The following is a 23604-nucleotide window of genomic DNA, read 5'->3' on the forward strand; positions in this document are numbered from 1 at the left end:
ACTCTCAAAGTTAGAGACTGAAAGGCAGACATTGAGTTGTTAGTTCTTCCTCTTTGCATTCTGTATCTCTCTCTCTAGTTTCTCTCACTGAGCAGCTAGAAAAGAATAGCAACTACACTAAAGCTGTCAACTGGGTGGGATTGTGTCTGGAGGAATGTGCAGATAGAGGCAGATGTCCAACAAGTGCCAGCAGCCCCACCACCAGATGGATGTTTTTTGCTGCTTGGGCACCACTTGTTTCTCAAGATAAAGTTTCAGTTGACCTCTGACTGAAAACAGACAGATGCTGAGAGAGAATTGCTGAGAAGAGCCCTCTGAGAGATAATTGGTGCTGGTTGTTGTATGACGTAACAGGGGTAGCTTATATAGCGATGGAAAATGTGAGCAAACTCTTCTAATATAGGACTCACTGATAGTTGCATATGATTTGATAGAATTCAAGTTTTCTTGTCCCCTCCTCACTTGTCCTCTGGATCACATGACAGTGAGAGGTACCTTCTCTTCACCAGAGCAGAACCACCGAGTCTTCTAGATTCACACCTCCATGCATTTCTGTGGTTTGGCTGTCTTTACTTTTAAACTGATAATGGAAGAAGAAATGTTTGTCAGTTCAATATTGAAAAGTAGTAGTAGTAAAGTTAGTAAAATGGGCTATCCTGAGGAGTTACATAGCATATGAGAATACAGGAGTAGAGAGACTTGTAGTTTTACTTCCTGATTAGTTCCTGCATTACACTCTGCATTTCCATCCATTTTGATTGATTTGTACATCAAAAGGAACTGGAACAAGCCCAAGGCTAGGTAGAGAATGCTGGACTATCATCTCTGTAATTTCACTGCAAGCAGACAGACCTGACACAGGCAAATGCTGAGAGTCAGACATCACCATTCCAACTATAGCCAGAGAGACAAGGAAGCACAGGCCTCCTCCACAGGCAGCCCCAAGAGTCCTGACTCAATCCTGTTAGCAGGAACTGGGCAGTCAGCCAAGCATCATAAATGCTGTACGTGGTTCTCTCTTGAAGGGTCAACTGGAAGACAGATGCGCAAATGATATAACACTGGCTGTATCTTGTCTTTCTGGAAAGCCCATTCCTATGCCAACTCCATTTATTTCCTTTTCAAGTGGCGATCCTGTGCAGTGACCTCATCTTTATTGCTGTGCAAGAAAAACCAAGGCAAGATTGGATATGATAGGAGTTTGGAAATTGTGATTTTTTTAAAAAATATTTTTTTAATGCATCCTTTTGATAGAAATTCCTGGAAGTCTGAAATCAGATCAGAAACACACTGGTTTTGGGTGCTGGGAGAGCCAAACAGTAGAAAGCCTACTACAGTTTTCTTGTAGAATTGTAGAACTGAATGTAGATCACCAGGCTAGGAGAGTCCTGGCTCCCAGTCTTCCAAGGAAGTGTTTCTAAGGGATGACACAGTGTGTGTGACAATCTTTGCAAGGGACTGAAATGGTTTTCTCTGGCTTGAGTGTATAGGGTGTCTGGAACATCAAAGCTTTCTAGGTGGAGGGAATTTGAGATTGATGGAGTTTGCAAACAGCAGGGTGAGGCAGGAATATTTTCATAGGACTTTCTGAAAGTAATGGAATAAGACTTTATACTGGCTCAGTTTTTATTAGTATGATACACAGTAGAGTCACATTTTAAAAGAGCCCTTCGGCTGAGGAATGGGCTCCATTGGTCTGTGGCATATCGCCAATGTTCGTGATTGGTGATCTTTTTCTTTTTCTTTTGGTCAGCTTGACACAAACCAAGATCTATCTGGAAGAAGGAGCTTTAAATGAGAAAATGCCTCTTTAAGATTGGTCTTTAGGGCATTTTCTTCATGATTATGAAGTGATTATGCCAGAGGGCCCAGCCCATTGTAGGTGGGGTCACTTCTGATTAGGTAGTCTTGAGGTATATGAGAAAGTAGGCTGAGCAAGCCATGTAGAGCAAGCCAGTAAACAGCACTCCTCCATGTCTTCTGCATCAGTTCTTGCCTCCAGGTTCCTGACATTCTTGAAGCCTCCATTGACTTACCTCAGTGCTGGACTGTTATCTGGGAATATAAGATAAAATAAACAAATTCCTCTTTAAGTTGCTTTTGGTCATAGTATTTTATCATAGTACCAAAAAAAAAAATCTAACTAAGACATTGACTCATGTAGGAGGGTTCAGCCCACTGTGAGTGTTACCATCCCTAGGCCAGTGGGCTATATTAGAAAGGTAGCTGAACATGAGCCTGAGAACAAGCAAGCTAGCAGCTTTCCTCTGGCTTCTGCTTTAAACTCCTCCCTTGGTTTCTGTCATTGATGTACTATAATCAGTAAGATGTAATAAACCCTTTTCTGTCCAACTTGGTTTTTGTCATGATATCTAACACAGCAGTAGAAAATGAACTAGAACAGATTCCCAATAACATTTGTCTGAAGCTTATAGTTACTAAATTCTTTCAGGCTAGCCAGGTGTGGCCTTAAGTAGTGGCAGGAAGGACACAAAGACAAATCATGTCTCTTCTCTTCTGTTCTCTTTTGTTCTCTTCTCCTCTCCTCTCTTCTTCTCTCCTCTACTCCTCTCCTCTCTTTTCTTCTTCTCTTTCTTCTTTTTAAATGGAGGACATGTTTTATTTAATAAATTATAAGAGGCTTTTTCTGGTTGGCATTTGATCTCTTTGGTCTCCATGTCATTATGCCTGTGGTCCTTTCAACTGGGCTTTAACTACTCCAGCTCTCACCAGGTGGTTTTTTTTACCGCCCACATCTCTCCAGTGGCCACACCTTGGCGCAGGATATCCACTTCACCCCTGCAACACCCTTGGCAACAACAGCTATTCCTCTCAAGACTAGATAATAAATCAGAAAAGTCTGACTTAGATCACACTCTATCTCGGGGCTCCGTCACAGGTTATGGGCTGGATCACTTTGAGTTCATTTCAAAGCCAGTTCAGGTTCTGGAGGCTCGCAGCACACCCTACACCTCATCTGTGGAGTTCTGCGTTTGCTTACAGCCTTCTAAACACGCCTCAATGACATGTGGTCATGGCCAAAGGCAAGGTCACTGTGTGACAAATCATTTTGAAGGTAGAAAGAGACGTGGCCAAGGCAGGTGGTGGAAATGTTGGGGGGGGGAGGACTGCCCTGAATATGATCAGTCCATAGTCTAGGTTGAATGGAGTGAAAGGAGGCAGAAGGGAGATATTGCCATTGCAGACATTCTCCCTCTCTCTCCCCCATCCTCTTTCTGGCTACCTTGATAAGAGATGTCCCCTCGCCTACTTTCTCTGATTTTTCTGTCTATTTCTGTATCTCTGACTCTATCTCTGGCTTTTGTCTCTGTCTATTTCTTTGTCTTTGTCTCTTTCGTTGCCTCTCTGTCTCTCTGTCTTCTGGCCTCCTTAATGTGAGTTCCCCTGTGCTGCCTTCTTTAAAATCGATGGAGTGAAACCTCTGAAGCTAAGTTCAGAAAATCTCCCCGCCCCCTTGAGTTGATTTGTCACAGCCCTGCAAAGCTAGAACTGAAAATTGACACGTGATGGTTAATCTTGACTGTGAACTGAGTAGGATCAAGTGTTGTCTAAGTGGTCAGTAAAGTTCCCTTTGTGGGTCTGTGAGGCTGTTTTCAGAGACAGAAAGTGGAAAGACCTTTGTGAATATGGGTGGCCATACTGAGGAGATTGGGGCCCAGATAAAATAAAAGGAGAAGATAGAAGAAGCCCACCAGTGCAGGAATGCTTGCTCTCTCCTTTCCTGCCTGCCATAGGGAGAACAATGTTTTTCTAGATTCTTCTCTCAGTCGTGATGCCCTGACTTGTCACAGGCCACACTAATGAGACAAAACAACTATAGAAAAAACTTCTAATGGAGCTCATACTATCATTCCTCATTGTGAAGCATTCTCTTTTTTAAGTTTATTTTTAATTAATTTATTTTTTTATGCATATTTTATTTTATGTGTTACATCTGTGCACCACATGTTTGCCTACAGAGACCAGAAGAGAGCAGCAGACTCCCTGAATCTAGTTATAGACCACTGTGAGCCACTCTGTGGGTGCTGGGAATTGAACCCCGGTCCTCTGGAAGAGCAGCCAGTGCTCTTAACACTGAGTAATCTCTCCAGCCCCTGAAGCCTTCTTTTAAGTATTTGTTATAATGAGAAAGACCTTAACACACACAGAAAATTGAAAAGCAGTTTGACTGAATTTGTATCGTTCTTTAGTCTTTGAAACTTTGGAATTCTTTGGCTTTCCCGAAGAATTTGGAAAACTTTGGAGATGTATACTAGGGACTAAGGGTTGATTCTTGGAGGAGTTCAGGAAATGGAATACTGGTAAGAATAAGAACTGAAGAGTGCTCTTACAGGGTAACAAGAGTGCTCCGGGGAATTGACTGAAGATCAGTGTTAGAGTCTGGTAAGGAATTTGTCTATGGTTTGTTTGTGTCCCGAGACTTTACCAGAGTCCAATTTTAAGGGTGATAGATAAGTTAATCTAGTGGAGGAATTTTCCACACCCTGCAGCGTTCAGGCTGAGGTGTGGTCATTGGTAGCTGTGTTAAGCCACAATTGGAGCAAATGACAGGAGCACAAAGCAGAGGAGAAAGACCGAAACAATGTGTGGTTTGGACAGAAAATCTTGGTAAAGCTGGGGCTAAGAGTATATGGTTTCTGAAGAGATTAATACCAAGTGCTCTGCATCTGGGCAAAAGAAAAGATGCTTTGAGGGCATCCCAGGAAGACATGGAACTCTGTACACTGAAAGTTCCAGGCATAAGACCGTAAACCTATTTAAAAGACTTTCTCAAGAGAAGAGAGAGCATCAAAAGAGCATCCTGTTCACACAGGGCCACCTAAGGTTGTTTTGGTAGGATTAATTTCACAAAATTTGGCCATGCAGACATTTAGAAGCCACCACGGCCATGATCCAAGCTGGCAGCATGATCCATGATGTCACCACATCATGCAAATTTCTACAGATATGCAGAATGTCACAACTATAGGGTGACAGAGGTTAGATTTCAAAGTAAAGTCGGAGAGGCCAGGAATTGAGTAGCCTGAGGTCATCTCTAGTTCTGAAAACTACAGACTGAACAGGTTATATTTTGGAATATGTGTGTATATGTATGCATATATGCATGTATGCATGCATGTGTGTATATATCCATGCGTATATATACATATACATATATGTATACATGTACATATGTATATATGCATATATGTATATATACGCATGGATATATACACACATTCGTGTAAGAACAGTCAATGAAAAAGGAGGCCATGGATTTGAAAAAGAGCAAGGAAGAGCAGGTGGTAGAGTTTGGAGGAAGGAAAGGAAACAGAGAAATGATATATTGATTATAAGAAAAAATAGAAGAAATAATAAAGAAAAAATAAAGACTTTCAGTGGGGACCTCATACCAGCTTCCATTTGAATTCTGCGTTGACTTTCAATCCTTATCTCCAGTTGAACAGTTTTCATAATTATCTCTTAACTCTGAATAACAATAATGATGACAATAATAATAATAATTGCAGTTTATATTTCCTGAACTTCACTACTTATAAATGTGTCTCAATTCAAAAACAACTTAGGAGTGAAAATAAAGAAAGAGTAAAATGGGTGATGCAGAAGAGATTAATTTTACTACTCTACCCTAAAGGGAGGGAAATCATCACGGACCTTGAAATGATCCCCTGACCTTCTGGGAGGGAACTGAGGTCTGATTGATGGAAGAGGTGGGTCAGCCTGCCCTGAAGTGCTCTGTTATGCTACAGCAGAGAGTTGCTTCAGAGAATCAACTGACTCAGTTATTTGGAAAAGAGCCAGAGAATCCCTTGGCAAGTACAAAAGCTTCTTCATTAGCCCAGCATCTTGTCTCTCTCACCCAGGACACTGATACTATACTATGAGAGATTCAGAAGGATAAGAGTGTTCTCCCAATACTTAATGCTTATATATGATAGAAGAGCTAGGTTTTGATCCCTCCTCCCCCTTCCTGGGCATTTTTAGAAAATCCATCTGGGAAGTTTGTTCAAATACAGATTTATGTTCCATTTAGGAGCCTATGTATTCACTAATACTTCCAATAGTAATTCTCTAGTAACTCCAATCACAATAGTCCACGTATTGCACTTATTGACAAGTCTCTTTCAAGTTGACTTTTAGACACAGCATTGATACCTATAAAGTACTCCCCAATTTATAAAGTGATTACATATTCTTGCTTATCAAATGAGATTCATGGTCTAAAAGTCTAAATGGTTTCTGCAAGCCCTTCTACTCCATCTCCAAGAAATGGTGCTTATTTGCCCAGAGGACCGGGATGAATGCTCTGGTGGGTGGTACAGGCTGCAGATACCTTTTTCTGTCATGGATGAAGACTTCTCACTCCAAGGGCATAGTAGTTGCCCTTTATCAATGGATACTGAGTGCAGAAGCTGCTGTAGGAATTGACAAGAAGATAAGAGTCTATGGAAACGTTATCAATCATAAGTAGGAAACTACTGAACAGACTAGATAAACTCATCTAGAGTCGCAACCCTCTGTAAATAATCTTGGGTTAGGGGTCTGGAAACTGGTCCTCACCTAGCCTCTGACTTGCTGAATGAATGGGTGCATGCGCCTGTGTTTCTGTTTCTTAGTGACACAAAGGGGCTGAACTAGATCAGTAATTTCATAATGTGGTCTCTGGAGCCCAGTGGTTTAGAAGAGGAAGTCTAGGTCATGTGATAGAGAAAAGGAATTGGTTAGAGGGATTTTCATATCCCCCTCTGTCTTAGTTATGGTGTCTTAGACTTTGTTTTGCTTTGATTATCTGGATCCTGTGCGAGCACTCTAGAAGGACAGCTTTTCATACTGAGAACATTGTTTGTAAAGCAATGGACTCCATACTCTTCAGATACCCATTCACATAAAAAGTAGATCTCTATAGTTGCTCATGTAGCCTCCTTGCAAATTAGCCACACTTAATGTTTTTTGATATACATGTTAATATTTTATTTAACATTCATACATTCATACAGTATGTTTGGATCAAATACACTCAACACTCTCTCCCTTCTAATTCTCCTTCTATTTCCCAACACTTTTTACTTTTCCCTCCAAATGTATATACCCCTTTGTTTCTGTCTTTGTCTCTTTCTCTCTAATATCCACCAAATCTATGTAGTGCTGTCATCCACCAGAGTATGAGAAGCCTTTCAGGTCTCACATCCCTGAAGAACACTAGCTCTCTCTCCCCTGGCAGCTATCAACTGCTAATAGGTCCTTATACAGGGGTGGGATTCCATGAGCTCTTCCACATCTATGCACAGACTTTGATTGGCTGGCTCTTGTACAAGTCTTATGCATGTAGTCCAAGCTACTCTGAATTCATGTGTGTAATGGAACTGTCATGGCTAGTGAATTCTGATTTGTAGTAGACCTCTAACGTCTCTGGGTTTTACCATCTTTTTTCCTCTTTTCTGATGACCCTGATTCTTAGGAGAGTGGTTGTGATGCAGTGTTCCATTTAGAGATAAGCACTCCAAAGTCTCTTATTCTTTCTACCTTGCTTAGTTGTAGTTCTCTTTATTAACTTCCATTTACTGTGAAAGAAGCTTCTCTGATGAGATGCTCTAATCTATGAGTATAGAACTTAGGGTAGTTTGTTACTATGTGCATTTAGCCCTATAGATAATAGTACTTGGTTCCCCAAAGTCTATGACTTAGCTAGCTATGGGTTTTTGACCCACGTTGTGATACCAGGTATGATGCCATGTTGACTTTAGTCATAGCAATAGCAGAATAATGCCCAAGGAAGATGATGTATCCTGAAGCTTACAGAAGTGTTTTACCCATCCAACTTGGTGTTTCTCATTGCAAAGTTTGTCCTGACCACCATAGAGCAATGTGCCCAAGATTAGCTTCTGTTGTTTATTCCAGGAAAAGACTTTCTCTTGGGTCCTAGCTTCCTCTTCTGCACCATGGAGTGTCTAGACCTCATAGCCTGTCTCTAGTGTATATATTCTGGCAGTTGAGTTTCATTTCTTATGCTATTGAAACTATTGAAACAAATATTTTGTGTGTGTATGTGTGTGATCAAAGGTTATTCTATGGGAAGGTTAGACAAGAAATAGCCAGAGAAATTTGGCTAAAGGTTTCTCAATAATGATGGTCATGTTTTCAAATATTTAAAAGTAAAATATGTGACTTTTAACTGCAGCCTCAATGCTAAGACCAAGAGACCTAAAGCAGATGGTTAAACAGGATAGGCTTTTCATCCCAAACAGTCTGCCCACACAGTTTTCAAATAAAGACAACTTGAAGCTTGACTGAATACGAGGTATAAGAGTGATTATTTGATATTCAATTTTGGTTAATATGTTTTAAGAATGAGTTTCCTTAAGCTCTATAACTTTTGTGTCATTATTACATTTTATAAGTACAAATACAGGATTGTGAGGTGGGTCGGTGGGTGAAGGTGCTTTTCATGTTGATGATCTGAGTTTGATTCCCAGGGTCCCCAAAGTAGAGAAATTAGAGAGTGTTTCTGCTTTTTGTGCTGAGGCATCAGTTGATTCACATAAAAACAGGAAGGATGGACTGGGGATTGTAGCTCAGTGGAAGAGTTCATGAAGAGCAGACCCAAGATCCTGGATTTGATCCTTAACAGAAAAATCAAAAGCAGAACAGATAGAGGAGACTTGTGATGCACAGTGGTTGGCAGACCAGAGTCTCTCAGCCACTCTTTATGTGTGGGAAGAAGCTTGGTTTCTCCTCTGGGACAGATGCCCGCTTGAGCTGAAGGATGAAGTCAGACTAACTGTGGAAGCCTCCTGGGGGACATTTTTTCCCCTTGTCTGTTCAACAAGCAGCTTGTTTTGTTCTTTCACTTATTTTATTTACTCCAGTCTCCCCCTTGAGTTCCATTATCCTTTGAGTCTCTTGAGGAAGGATTTTTAACCTTGAAATGTTCTCAGTCTCTTTATGTTAAGTGCCACCACGGTGAAGTAGTCATCATGATGCTGGAGTCAAAGTCACTCGGACTCGACTCTAGGCTTTGCCATCGAGTAGCTTTATGGACCCCAGCTCTCCATGTCTCCGTCATCTCAACTGCAAGATGGACCATCGTAAAGATTAGGAAAACTGTCTCATGGAAAGGTCTTGGCTGATAAGAGCAACTCCTCATCCAGCTGTCAGCATGCCTGTTTCTCCATCTGTCTGTCCACCTATCTATTGACTGTTTCACCTATTTAGTTTGCCCTCTTTCTCTGTGCATCTCTCTCTCTCTCTTTCTAAACAATATCACACCAAAACCAGAGAAGGAGGTAGTGAGAGAGGGTGTCTGGTTCTTTTAGAGTAATTGTCTTATTTCTTTCAGGGACATAGTTGAATTATTTAATGTATGTGTTACTTCTAACACATAGATCTGTACATCTATATTCATTTTAACATCTGTATAGTATTCTGTGCGTTCTTCCTTTGTCCTTCTGTCTTCTGCTCTCTCTCATTCCACTTTCTCTTCTCTTGAGCTTTGCCTTCCACGCAATTAGCTGGAGGCTACATGGTAGGAAGCATTGGATATTTATTTAGGCCTGTGAAGGCACATGTAGGCAACTGTTTTACTTCTTCCCTAGGTATTGTTCTTGTCTGTAGATAGATGGGCGGGGTGGGGTGATCTCTAAGAATATCCCTTCTTCCTCTTCAGTTGAACTTGAGCTCTAGATAGACCTTCATTCTCCATGACCAGTCACTCCACTATAGTAGCAGCCAACTACAGAAAATCTGCCCTGGACCACTGGTTTCTCAAGGCTCCTCCAACCTGACACTGGGCCCAGCTACATGATGTCCTTCTTTGGGTGCCCTCTGAAAAAGTGAAGCAATTCTACTGTTCTCTCTGAGAATTCCCAGGACTCATGTCTTCATCCCTGAGAATGAATCCCCAAATCAGAGAATTGGATCTGATCCAAACCTCAAACCCATCCCACTCAGCCCTGGTCTTTGAACTCAGTCTTTCCTTCTTGCCTCTCTTTTCCCTAGTGTCTAGTTACCAAGTCAAGATGATGGTCTCATTTCAGCTGTGAGTATGTTTGAGAAGAAGAGTTTTGATGGGAGTGAGCATGGGATGGAGCCAACTGCAGATACTTGTTGGCTGGTCATGTTGAGGAGAGAGGAAAATACTGTTAGTCACCAGGGCGGAGCTAGTGATCTTAGTGAGAAGGTATATGGATGCAGCTTTAGGTTGTTATAAGCTCTTGCTCACAGATGTAGCCATCCTGTAAGGAAGCATTTTGTTCAGAAAAGTGTTAGAATACTGGGAAATTAAATAAATCATTGTTCATATAAGATACTCAGGCTCTGGATGGGTTCTGTGAGGAAAACTAACATAAAGAAGATGTTATCATAGCTGGGAGCTTATTGCCTGATACCCACTGTGTTATGCTTGACAAACGTCCCTTGATGTCTTCATAAATGTAAATTGGCTTATAGTTAAATATTTTGGTAAGCAGAGAGGGACAACATATCCTTAGGCCAAAGGGAAAAGTATGATTTTTTTTTTTTTTTTTAGGATGACATAAGGCCTTGTTTCTTATCATAGGCCTTGGAGGCAGAAAAAGGTGAAAGTGGGAGGTGGGAGGAGTGGGGGAGGGTGAACAGTTTGGGAACCCAGCAAAGAGCAGCTCAGGGGCACAAGACTCTTTCAGAGTTTTCTGGGTGATATGGTGTAAGTTCCAGCATTATGCTGCAGGGCACATGGACCTAAGGCAAACATTCTATTTCTTTTCCAAAAGAGATATTCTTCCAGCTTCCCATTTTACAAAGGCTACAGACTTCTCTGTCCCTCTTTCTTTTCTTTCCACATGTGTTGGAGTGTCCCTGTGCCCAGATCAACTTCAAGATGGATGTAAGGACGCATGCTTAGACCCCTATGCTGAACCACCTAGCTCTACCAGGAGAGGAATATTGGTTCTGATTGGATAAGTGGTTCCGTGAATAAGCTCTTGCAGCATAGGACAAAATTATTCTTCTTACTAGATTCTGGGTAACAGGCTAATAAGGAATGGAAGCAGGGGCTGAGCAAAGGATCATCTAGCCTTGGCCCATGATGGTACTGTTAGCAGCTCAGACTAGAATGCTAAAGGCCAGTGCTCTTCACTGATTTTCACTGGCAGCCTCATCTCTTCCAGTCACTTTCCTGAGAGTTTGGCTATGACTCTGGAATGAATGAGAAAAAACATGTGACTCAGGACTTTAGACTCTGGTCCCTACTTTTTACCCTCCGTAGGTCTCCTCCTCCCCTCTAAGCTCAAAAGATGCAGGACATATTGATCTTTGCCTGTATCTGGCTACCTTCCATGTAGATAGGAGGTGTCCTCATCCAAATATACTTGTTATTTTCCAGGACATAGAGAAGTGGCTTCAAGGTAGAAAGCAATCTTTTGTGTCCTAAAAAATGATGTCAAGAAGGAAGGTACAATCTGACCTGGGTTGGTGTGTTCTCACAATTATGCCCGTCAGCACATGCACCTTCTTCTCATTGATGCTACTAGAATCCCTTCCCAGGAACAGACTACTCATCTCTCAGCATTTTCTTGTCTGTTCCTTGTTGATCTGGGCCATACTACTTGCCTAAGATTGAATAGTGGAAGAGTTTCAACCCTCCCTGTCCCAGAATGACCTTAGACTCCTGGATCATTCTTGCTAGCCATCTCATCTGTCCATGCTCTCCTGAACTGTTGTTCTCTAACATGTTGTTGTAGAGGAGTAGGTAAGCATGGCTGGGATAACTCAGCTTTAGCTTGGTTGGGTGTCCAGCCTTCACTCCCACATTGACATAGAGTAGTATATACCTTCCAGCTTCTCATTTGAAATCTCTGATTTGTTGATCTGCATCCTATATCTGGACAATAGGCACTCCTTCCCAGCTTCTGCGGGGTTATGCCCCATACCCTCATTTGAACTGAGTTCACATTATTTGGTCTGTCCCAAAGACAATACAGGTAGTAGCTCCTACAGTAGTATCTGCATATACAGGTAGTCTCAGAGCATGCCTCATACTCTCTGCTGTCCCAAGCCTGCTCTAGCTCCATGGATTCCATGCCTACAACCCCACTACATCTCTATTTCACGTCTCAATGAACTGTGAAGTTCAGTGTAGCCTGATCTTCAAGGTGGGAGTACTGATTCCTTTAGAATCTCCTTCACCTTGGGTTTCCACCTTCCTATTGAAGTCAATAGTCTCTTATTGCCATATGTGGTTCTCAGATTGTGGAAGTTTGGGACTGCTTTTATTTACGGCTTCCTTCCAGCACTAATGATGAGTCCTTTAGCAAAACAAACAAACAAACAAAAAATTGTGTAGGGCAAGTAGAGCGAGGGGACAAATGACTGGGAGCTGGACTGCTTGAAACGGCTTCACATTTTCTACTCAGGCTCTTCATTAAGAAAAGAAAAGAGAAGAGTGTAGGGTAGCTGGCTATAAAGTACAAGTAGAAATGTGGGTGGGAACTGAATAAGGCATTTTCATTATCCTTCCCTAGTCACATTTTTGAGAGTTTGACCATGACTCTGGTATGGATGAGGAAAGGATATGACTCAGGAATTGGACCCTGGCCCCTACATCTATCCTTCTAAGGTCCTTCCCTCCCCATCTAGGCTTAAAAGTGGTGGGATACATTGACCTTTCCTGGGCAGTTACCTTTCATGAGGATAGGAGATGTTCTCATCCAAACATACCTGTCATTTTACAGGACACAGAGGAGGAGTAGCTGGAAGGTAGAAAGTGGTCTTCTGTGTGCTACAAATGACATCAGAGAAGGAGGATGCAGCCTGTCTGTGTAAGTGAAGTGGAAAGCCACATGGAGCAGGTGATTAAAAATCTCTGGAAGTTCCTTTGACAGTACACAAATAGGGTGGCTTAAAATTGCCTGTATCTCCAGATCCAGGGGATCCAATTCATAACAAAATGGCGAGAAGGAGATTCTTTCTGTCCAGCCACTGGTACACATTGGACATCTTCCTCCACTTGCTCTTTTCCTACTCTCTGGGGCTTTCTTTGTACCACTGTGTGCATAGTTTTTTTTTTTTTGTCTTCTTTCTTGATGAATATATAGAAAACAGGGAAGTATAGTGGGAGACTCCAGTCCTTGGGGATTATAATGAACTAGACATGGAACCCAGCCTTTGTTCAACCTGAGTCTAGGCCCTGGCTATTTTTAGGGCTGGTTGGTGGCATGTAGCAGCATAGGCCTGGGTATCACCTTACTATTTCTCTGTAGCAACACTGTCAAAACTAGTGATGTGACACTTGAAATTCCTTAATACCTTTCTGGTTCCCTTTCTCCATCTATTAAATGAAAAACACAGTTGTTGTTTCCCTCTCAATATTTAGAGGAATGAGATAATGATTACAGCAACAATAGTGATAGCTTTTTACTGAGCAGTTACTACATACCATGTAGCTAAGTAGAGGGAGCAGAACAGGACTGGAGCTCTTTTAAAGACTCATTCCCAAGGCATTGTCTTACCTTGTCATTATGGCTATTTCCTGGAAGACCTTTGTTCTAATTTTACTTTTATTATTGTGATAAAATATCCTGACATGAAGTAATTTACAGGAGAAGGATGTTTATTGTAGCTTACAATTTCAGGTTCCAGTTTGTCATTGTGGGAAAATCAAGATAAGAACTTAAAAAAGTTAGTCACATATCCATATTCAAGAACAGAGAGAAATGAACACATATATATTGGCTTACTTGTGCTTAGCTTGATTTTACCCTACTCACATAGTTCAAAATCCTCTTGCCTAAGGCATAGTACCACTCACAGTGGACTGGGGCTTCTCATACCATTAACTTAAGACAATCCTTCAAAGGCATGGCCATAGGTAAACTCAAAAGTCATAGCTCCTCATTGAGACTCTTTCCAGGTAATTCTAGGTTGTGTCAAAGAGATAATTAAAGCCAGCTTAATTCTGTTTGCAAGACTGTCTTTGTTAACTTGACTCACATCTTGCCCAGTGAGAAAAGCTATGCAACTCACAGGTGTTTGTTGAATACAACTAAAGGTAATTGATTAACTTTATGGTTGTCTAAGACAATGGATAGTTTTGGGAGAAAGCAGTAAGTTTATATAGAAAGAAAGAAAGAAAGATAGAAAGGAAAAGCAAGCAAGAAAGAAAGAAAGAAAGAAAAAGAAAAACAGCTTAAAAGAGAGATCTGAAGAATGGAATATTTATGGAGACTTTGAAAAATTTTTGTCATGTTGCTGGGGCTCCAGAAAGCCATATAATGCATTAAGATGTGTATCTATCTGCTTAAGAAAGACACAGGTCCTGAGCTTCAGCACAAGTTGGGAATGAAGGTCAGTACAGAGCTGTGGGTGTTTGTCTGTAAAACTTGAAATATAATCCTTATACAGCCATGTTAACAGAGAGTTAGTTCCCTAGGGAAAGGAAGTGGATAGGAACCCCTCTGTTCCATTTTTCTTCTGGCTTCTGCTTGTACAGCAGCAGCAGCAACAACAAGGTACCTCTCTGGAAACAGAAAGCAGGATGTCACCAGATATTGAACACTTTGCCACTTTTTATCTTGGACTTCCTGCATCCAAGAAGTGTCAAATGAATTTCTGTTCTTTAGAGATTATAGTCTGTGGAATTTTGCCATTGATTTATGAATAGACTAAGATAGTGTATCTAAACTAAAATAAGGTTCTAATAACTATGATAGATGGTTCTTTTTGAATGTTGATGACATTTTGAAGAGTGAAAGAAACCAGTCATGAACAAGACCATCTCTCAAGATTTATTTTCTGTGTAGGTGTACATGTGTCTCTGTGAGTATGTATGTGTTTGTGCATGCCTGTGGAGACCAGAAGAGGGCGTCAGATTCCTGGGAGATGTAGTTAGACCTGGTTGTGAGCTACCTGATGGGAACTGAACTCAGATTCTCTGCAATAGTAACAATTGCTCTTAACTGCTGAGCTATCTTTCCAGCTCCAAGTTTCTTTTAATTAATTAATTAACTAATTAAAATTTTTATTGGTTATTTTATTTATTTACATTTCAAATGTTATTCTCTATCCTAGTTTCCCCTCTGCAAACTCCCTACTCCACTTTCCTCTCCCCTCTGCTTCTATGTGGGTGCCCCCCAACCCCCTACTCCCACCTCACCTCCCTAGCATTCCCCTATACTGGGGCATGAAGCCTTTACAGGATATGCAGCTGGAGCCATGAGTGACTCCAATTTATTTTAAATTATGACTATGTATGTGTACCTATATATAGATGTGTGCACATAAGTGTAGGTACCCTTAGAAGCCATAAGAGGACATTGGATGCCCCAGGGCTAGAGTCACAGGTGTTTGTGAGCTGCCTGACATGGGTGCTGGGTATAGAACTCTGGTCCTTTGGGCAATCAGAAAGCTCTCTTTACTGAGATGGTAAGCCATCTTACCAAGCCCCCATTTCTGTGAAATGTCAAGAATGAACAAATCCAAAGCAGAAAGCAGAGCAGATGCTGCCAGAGGCTGTGTAAAGCAGGGTGGCTGTGAGTGCTAAGGAGTATGCTGGGTCAATTTGGCACGATGAAAATACTCTAGAGTTAGATAGTAATCATGCTGACACAATATTATAAATCAATTAAATACTACTGCGTTATGTCGTTAATAATGGAAAACTTAATCATGTCAATTTGAAATGTAAACTATATTAAACATATGGTGTTGATAAGGACTCATGTACTAGCTAATAAAGAATACTCAGCAGGCACTGGACTATGCACAAAGTGCTCACGCAGCAGTCCATGTAATCCTGACAGTTTCAATCAAGGTCCCGATTACAGGACTGACATCACAAGTCAAGTTCATTGCTCCATGCTTGCGAGTGGTGGAGGATCAAAAGGGTCCAGGGACCTGGTATGGGAACCTGTCTCCTTCCTCCGCACCGTGGAGCTACTTATGCTTTACCCACACCTAGATTAGAACACTTCAGTCAACTTTTTCCTGATGTGAAGAAACAGGTACAATTTACTCTCCCACTTCTAAGAAAAATAATTATTTTTTGGATAGTCTCCTGTGTACCTTGCTGGCCTTGAACACATATATAACTCAGAATAACATTGGATTTCTGACCCACCAGTTTCCAATTTCTGAAGTTTGAGATTATAGTCATGTGCAAGCCTGACATATGCTTTTTTTTTTAACATACGTGTGTGTGTGTGTGTGTGCGCACACACACACACGCAGACATCCAGACAAACACCTAAATGTAGACACAAACACACACACACACACACACACACACACACACACACAGAGAGAGAGAGAGAGAGAGAGAGAGAGAGAGAGAGAGAGAGAGAGAAATACACAGACACACATACACAGAAACTCTCTCTCTGTCTCTGTCTCTCTCTGTCTCTCTCTCTGTCTCTCTCTCTGTCTCTCTGTCTCTGTCTCTGTCTCTGTCTCTGTCTCTCTCTCTCTCTCTCTCTCTCTCTCTCTCCTTTCCCAGAACAGTTTCCTTAAACACCCAGCTTCCTCTGGGCTGTTAGTCATATAGGCTGAGTCTGATGACTGTCATGCTAGGCTATCACCGATGCTTGGGGAGTTTCCTGTGACCCTGCTCTGAGCAGATACAGGCGTATAGCATACACTTAGACTGTGATCCATTGCAGACAATGTGTCTTTCCCAGTTTAAAAGTGAAGCCAAATTGATTCTTCACCTATGAAGCTAGGATCTGACAAAGCCCCAGGCTTGTGTTCAGGGATATTTGCAGTTTTTTTTCCCTTTGGCTTCTTTTCTTTTTGTCTCTATTGTGTTGTTCTAAGTTCTCTATTGGCTTAGGTCTTAAGACAAATGTATTTATTTGAATGAGTGAATCTGTCAATCAGTGGACAAACAGGTATAGATCAAACAAATATAGCCGTCATGCACAATGAGGCACGGTGCAAGCAGTAAGTGGATTTGGGTAGAATTGGAGAATACTAACCCTGAGACACTTAGCCCTCAGTTTACCTGACTAACGACTGGTGACAGAACTGCATATGTCTTCTTCAATCTGCAGGAGATCCTGGCAGAAGCGGGGTGCATTCATCTCTGCTCACCCTCCCACTGCCTGCTCCACACCAGCGTCTCTGATATCATTTTCCTGGATGTGTGCTTTGAAGGATGATTTCTCGAGGTCAGAACATGTTCACTTTCTAGCATGGCCCTGGCTATTGGCCTCAACTTTCTAGTATCCCTGCCCCCCTTTCTCCTTGTATATGTGGTGTTTCACAATTATTTCCTTGCCTGAAGAATAATCAAATAATCAAATTTCAAATAATTCAAATAATCCTTTGGCATGAGCAGGTCTCAGGATAACCTAACAGGTCAAGACAGACTGGATAAATCTGCATGGTGAGCTTCCTGGAGGAGGACACCATTCTTTCTGATAGCTAGGATGACTGAAAAATACACATGTGGAGAGACGGAGACGCTTGGGGCTATTGGTATAGCTCAGTGACTCATTACTTGCTTAATATGTATGTTTGTGCTCATGCATGCATGTGTATATGTATCTCTGTGTGTGTTTGTATGTATTTGTGTGCATGAATGTATGTGTGTATTTGTGTGTATGTGTTTGCTCATGTGTGCATGTATAGGTATGTATGTTTGTATGCCTGTGTTATTTGTGTGCACGCATGTGTGTGTTCGCATATGTGTATGCATGTATGCATGTGAATGTATGTGTGCATTTGTGTGTATGTATATGTGTGTATCTGTGTGTGTGCATGTGTGTATTTCTCTCTCTCCTGTGTGTATGTGAATCTTCAAAAGAAAAGAAAAAGAAATCCCAGCATTCTTTCATTGCTTTGGGCTGGCCCACGTGGTAAGTCTCAGCTGTCTCTGGAGTCAACGGATGGAGAAAGGTGATGGGAACTGGCTGCAACAGGAAGCAGATTCCTGGAGGAAGAGAGATCCCTACTTCCTGCTAGCCGAAGTTTAGTCTATTATGCAAAAGCCCAGCACAAGCTGTGCAAAACTCTTAAATCCAGAGTTCCTTCTCAGAGCAAGACACTATTGGAAAATGCAAGAATTAGAGCCAAATGGATCTTGGTTTTAATTTGGTTCCTGTTTAATTATCTAATACTCAGAAGGTTTTGAGAAATCTTTTAAAAGCTTCAAAATGAAAAAAAAAATCAGTTCTGTTCTCAGCTGGTATCCTTGAAGTTTTTTTTCAGTATCCTCTCTCCAGCCTGACCTCTTCATTAACTGGGACCAGAGGAAGTGACCAACAACCGTTGAGCACTGTGTGTCCCAGAAAGGGAGTGTGTGTCTGGCGGTCTTTCAGTAGGAGGTGGGACATCTGATCCCAGTTTCATGGCTTCCTGCTGTGTGACCAGGGCATATTACCCTTTAGCCTCCATGGTGTGTGTGTGTGTGTGTGTGTGTGTTCATTGTCTTCATTCGCCTCATGTAAAAATCAACTAAGAAACTATGAGAAGAGCCTCTAGCATATTCTTCTCATTACTCAGCTAGCGAATAATTCTTTAGTTCACTGTGGGCCAGGTACCACTCTAGGTGGTGGGAATGAAATAGCGAGCAATAGCTTTTGGTCTTCAAGTTTAAATTTAGGTTAGATGATGCACAGGGCTTCCATGAACTATCTTTTTGTATTCTTCTTCATTGTTTCTGCTGGTGGGAGGAGATACATGCTATGTGCTTGGTACCAGTCCAAGCTGTGACACATATAATGGTTAGGATGAAGAAGTCAGGCCTGCTGAGTGTCCCCTCACAGTAGCCTTGGCTTTGAGTCTCACTACTCCTCAGACTTATTCTTTAGAATCACCATTTCCTTGTCCTATGATGAAATCTGGGGCAGATCCCATAGCTGTTCTAGTTACTCTTGTCGGGATTAAGAGATGACTCAATGATTTAAGAGCACTGGTTGCTCTTCCTTAAGACCGGCTGGATTCCCAGCACCTGTTGGTACTGTGAGACGGGGGGGGGGGGGGGAGTAGAGACAGGAGGATTGCTGAAGCTTACTTGCTCTAATGAGGTGGGGCTTTGCAGTGCTGCAGCTGTATTGGGTTTACCCACACTCATGTAAGTAACCCCTTGTCTGTGCTCTATAAGAAAGGCCAGTAAACTACTTAGTCTCATCAAGCTGACTTTGATGCAATTCTATTTTAGTCTGTTATTATTGCCTATCTGGGGATAATAGTTGTTTGTTTACACCTTTCCAGGGAGAGTTAATTCAATGCTATCTTATAGCTTTATTTTAAGATTTGTTTTATTTATTTTTAAATGCGTGTGTGTGTGTGTGTGTGTATGTGTGTGTATGTGTATGTGAATGTGTATGCTCAAGTATGTTTGTGTGCTTGTGGGTATGTGAACATCAATGCAAGTGTTCAAGGTTGGAAGAAGTGTTAGATCCTTTGCAGCTGGAGTAAATGGCAGTTGTGAGTCTCCTGATGCAGGTTCTGGGAACTGAGCTTGATTCTTCTTTGAGAACAGTGAGTTCTCTTAGCCACTGAGCAATCTTTCCAGCCCCACCTTAAAGGGTTTTCATGAAGCTTAAATAGGATCACATTTAAGAAGTGCTTAGAGCAATTCCTGATACATTGTAGGTATTAATCAAGTATTTGTTAAGTAAATACCAGGCAAAAGTTTGAAAAATAAATAGTAAATGTGAGCTACTAACAGCTTTAAGCTGTCATGAGTTGTGGGTTCTTTCCTCCTACCTATGTTTGGATAATGTTTAAGATGCCCTGGTCATAGCATCATTCTCTTGAGCATAGCTGTTGTTAGAGGGAGGGCCTGGGGGTCATACTACATACCTGGCAGATACCCAGTTCTGTCTCTGTCTTATCCCAAGTTCTAGGAATGTTGAGAACTATGTATCCAGGGAGGGTGACTAAGGGAGAACCCACCCCTAGTCTTCACAGATACAGCTTCTCAGAAAGAGTTTCTGGAAGAGCAGAAGCAGTGGCAGGCACAGGGGATTCTGTTCTGCAGAGCTCTGTCTGATCTGGAGCCCAGCCTGCTCAGGAGTGGGAGAGCCTGGTGGAAGATGGGACGCTTCTGAGGATCTTGGCACAATTTACAATCCTTTTCTTGGCATGCCTGCCTCTTGACATGCTTGTGGGTGGCTAAAGTGAAAACAGAAATTCTGCAATGGAGCCAGTCACGTAGCATGGGCGAGAAAGAGCTGGGTCAGATCTCTGCCCTCTGTGCTGATGTTTAATCTGATGAGATTCATGGTTCTGCTGTTATCCCAGCATGGACTTTGTTTAGTAACAGGAGCTGTTAACATAATTTCAGAGATGTGTGGCCAGGGACTCTTGGGTCATTTGGTGAAAATGACGTCACCAGGAAATGAGAGTACTCAAATACTCAAAGCTCTAGAGAAAGTGTGTGTCAGGATGAGTCAGGGGGGGAGAGAAAAGAGAGAAAACAACACACCACATCAAAACACGAAGACCACAGACAAGCTGTGTATGTAGGCTAAAGGGAAACTGTTGTCCTTGGGGTCACATGGATACAGGACAAGGGGATTACTGTTTCATTGATATTCTTTTGAGAATATTTTAAGGAGGTACAGCTTCTAATGCTGAGAATAGCATGAACTTCAGGAAAAAAAACAATTTGTAATGCAATGCTCATGCTTATGTCTGAGTATTTAGGCGTATAAAGACCCCAGAGACTAAATACTGAACTCTCATTTTCTACTCTCTCTGAATTACTTTTTGTTTTCTCTTCAGTGAGACAATGGAGAGTAGAGGCAAGCACACTTTGGTGTTCTGCAGACCTGGGTTCAAATCTTGATTCTATAGGAACAGACAGTTGAGCTGGTAAGTGCCCACCCCTCAAGCCTAAGGGTTTGAGTTTGAATCTCAGCATTCATGTAAAATGCTGGATGACATGGCACACATCTGGAATGTCAAAGCTGGGGAAGTTGAGACAGGAAAATCTCTGGACTTTACCAAGCTAGCTAAATTAATTAGGTGAAGGTTCACTGACAAACCCTATAAGGTGGAAGAGAGTTGAGGAGGACACACAACATGGTTCTCTAGTTGCCACATTCATATACACATATAGACAGGTACACACACACACACACACACACACACACACACACACACACACCAGATTTTATCACTAATAGTATGCCTTTGGGAAACTTGCCTAGTCTTTGGCTTTTCAATGTCCTTTCTAGTGAAATGGTTATAATATTTCACAAGATTGATGTGAGTTTGGTACAGAATAGACACCCACCCAGGGGTCTTACCATGTTGTTCTAGCTGGTCTGAAACTCACTCTGTAGATCAGGCTGGCCTTGAGCTTACAGAGATGCTACTTCTGCTTCCTGAGTGCTAGGGATTAATCCAGCAAGATAGCAACTGCAATGTAGCTTGCACTTATTTAAAATGACAATTTAAAGTGGTTTAATCAAAACTATTAGAATAAACAGATGAGAAATAGACAACCTGGCCATATATGGCTAATTGATTACTTTTAAAAGATTTTTTCTAAAGTTTTAATTATGATTCTTCTTCTATGTCTGTGTGTCAGTGACCATAGAGTCCAGGAGAAGGTGTCAGATCCATTGGAGTTGAAGTCACAGGTGCTTGTGTGCTAGAGGGGGCTGTCTTTTACATAAATGGTACTTGGTCAAGTGACTTTCACGTGTTAAAGAGTTAGGATCCTGGGCTGAGGAGATGGCTTCATGAGTAAAGTACTTTCTGTGAAAGCATGAAGACCTGAATTTGAGTCCCCCATATTGATATAAAAAGCCCAGTGTTTGGGAGACAGAGACAGACAGATCCCAGAGCCTCAATGCCCAGCCTGTCTGGCCAAAACAGTAAACTTGTCCACTGAGAGATCCTGTGTCATAAAGTAAGGTGAAGATCGACTGAAGAAGACATTTCAATGTTAACTGCTGGACTCTACATGTACACACACACGCACACACACACTACATGCAATAAACACATGTGCAATTCTCTCTCTCTCTCTCTCTCTCTCTCTCTCTCTCTCTCTCTCTTTCTCTCTCTCTCTCTCTCTCTTTGATTCATGACCAAACAGAACACACTTTCACTCAGTTTCAGTTATCACTTTAGTAACACCATTGCTCACAGCCAGGCTTCTTACAGTCCTGCTGTGAAGAGGCCCTGGGGGAAGACTGAGGGAGATAGGAGTTTGCAAGTCCAAATCTTAAGTTTCATTCCCAGGATAAGGGGAGGTTAGAAAGGAAAGAACAGCCCCAGATAGTCTGGAGAGAGGTGTTAGTACCTGGAAGCCTTAGGTAATCAGGAGGACACCCAACCAGGGCAACCAAACACATAAACTGAGCAATGTCTCTGCCTGACTGTGCTCAGTGATTTTCTCCAATGTTTCCTAGAAAGACCCATGCAGAGTTGGGGGGAGGGGGATCAGAGCTCACAGGGTCACCAGCAGGCTGTCTGTGGTTTCAATGGTCCTTTATTCTCTGACACTTGTGGCAGTCCTAGCTTGTGACAAATCCTTGGATTTGACTATCCCTCTGCTTCTGACTTCTTAGTCCACTGGCCTCTTTTCCAGATTTGTTTCAGAAGCCAGGATTGTTCTTAGGCAAGTTTTAGTGCCTTGGGGTGGTAGGCTCAGGCCTGGGATTGATTTTGTTCAACATTCAGTGGCTGCTTGGCTTTCTGACACCTGGCTGTCAGCTCCTGCTCCTTAGACTTGGTGGCGCATTTCTCTAACTTCTCCTTTCTAGTTTGCAGTGTCTGGCAATGCCCTACTGATGGCTAATTTTATCTATCTCAAGGTACACGGGCAATATTACTATGGCAAGTACCAATAGGAATGCTTCTCATGATCTTTCCTACTCTAATCTTCCAGATGTGTCACCACATGTTCATGTGGATGGACGTCTGCCAGTGCTTATGTGGCGGGAGGGTGGAAAAGGTCAGCTCTACCATGTAGCTGTAGAGGCAGATGATCCCTCAGTGCTGGCTGGAGAGTTATGGGTTGAGCGTAACCAGAGCATCATGTGTGTAGTCCAGTGCCATGGGTTCCTGGTCCAACTCTTTTCCCAGGATGCCTGTGAGAATTCACAATGATAGTTCTAGCATCTGGACCATATGTGCTGTCTACAGTCAGAGGGAAGTTTGCATGCTCCTCCTCGGCTTCAGCTCAATGACAGTAGACCCACCAGTGATGCTGCCTTTAAAGCTGCCATGCATGCCAGCCCTGCTGCAGCTCCTCCATCTGATCGATCCCGAGGCTCCTGGAGGTACAGGCTCCCTGCCAGTTTCCTTGGATTAGAATGATAGCCCTTTAGAGCGAACATCCCAGTGAGCAAGTGACTTGGCAACCAAGTCCTTGATGATACTTCTCATGTCACATATAGCAGCCTGTTTTCAACCTTGCTTGAAAGAGGCTCACTGAGAGAATACCTGCTTCTCCTATGACCTGCCTGAGATACACTGAGATGTGTGACACTCTTGTGGGATGCTTCAGAGGTACCATCACGGGAGGCAAAATGGAGCAAAACCTGCTCTCAGTCAGCTCTCGCCAGCACATTTCTACTGCGTATGGATCACTAAAGACAATGTGAAGATTTTTACCTTCATAGCTCAGGCTGACATTAAACTCAGACTCCC

This window comes from Grammomys surdaster, unplaced genomic scaffold (genome assembly GCF_004785775.1).
Source record: "Grammomys surdaster isolate TR1022 unplaced genomic scaffold, NIH_TR_1.0 126546, whole genome shotgun sequence".
Taxonomy (NCBI): Eukaryota; Metazoa; Chordata; class Mammalia; order Rodentia; family Muridae; genus Grammomys; species Grammomys surdaster.